The following is a 623-nucleotide window of genomic DNA, read 5'->3' as shown; positions in this document are numbered from 1 at the left end:
TCCAAAAGTTCAACTTAGGATGGAGGATAGAAGCATAAACCAGAACCTGGACCTTCATCCAAAGCACCAGAGTTCATGTCCAGAGATGGACGAGAGACCATCAGTGTCAAAGGAAGTTTTCACCTCTTTCTGATCCCGTTAAGGTCGTTAAAGTTCAGAACCAGAATTACTTGTTGAGGGTTCAGAAAAATGTTCTGGTTTGGGTTAAAATACGACCTCCATTTTCTGGGTTACCATGGTGACGAGTCCAGACCCGTTTAACACGTGGGTTCGGGGGTTAGGGTTAGGGCCCCCACAGGCTCTGGGGTTTGGGTAGGAGGTTAGGGTTCGGGTTAGGGGGTTCGGGTTAGGAGGTTAGGGTTCGGGTTAGGGGGTTCGGGTTAGGGCCCCCACAGGCTCTGGGGTTCGGGTTAGGAGGTTAGGGTTCGGGTTAGGGGGTTAGGGGGTTAGGGGGTTAGGGAGTTAGGGTTAGGGCTAGGGCCCCCACAGGCTCTGGGGTTTGGGTAGGAGGTTAGGGTTCGGGTTAGGGGGTTAGGGTTACGGGGTTAGGGTTAGGGGGTCAGGGTTAGGGCCCCCACAGGCCCTGGGTTTAGGGTAGGAGGCTAGGGTTCGGGTTAGGGGGT

Source organism: Stegastes partitus, unplaced genomic scaffold (genome assembly GCF_000690725.1).
Source record: "Stegastes partitus isolate 25-593 unplaced genomic scaffold, Stegastes_partitus-1.0.2 Scaffold1510, whole genome shotgun sequence".
Classification (NCBI taxonomy): Eukaryota; Metazoa; Chordata; class Actinopteri; family Pomacentridae; genus Stegastes; species Stegastes partitus.
The sequence above is the reverse complement of the archived record's forward strand: the minus strand, read 5'-3'. Positions refer to the sequence as shown.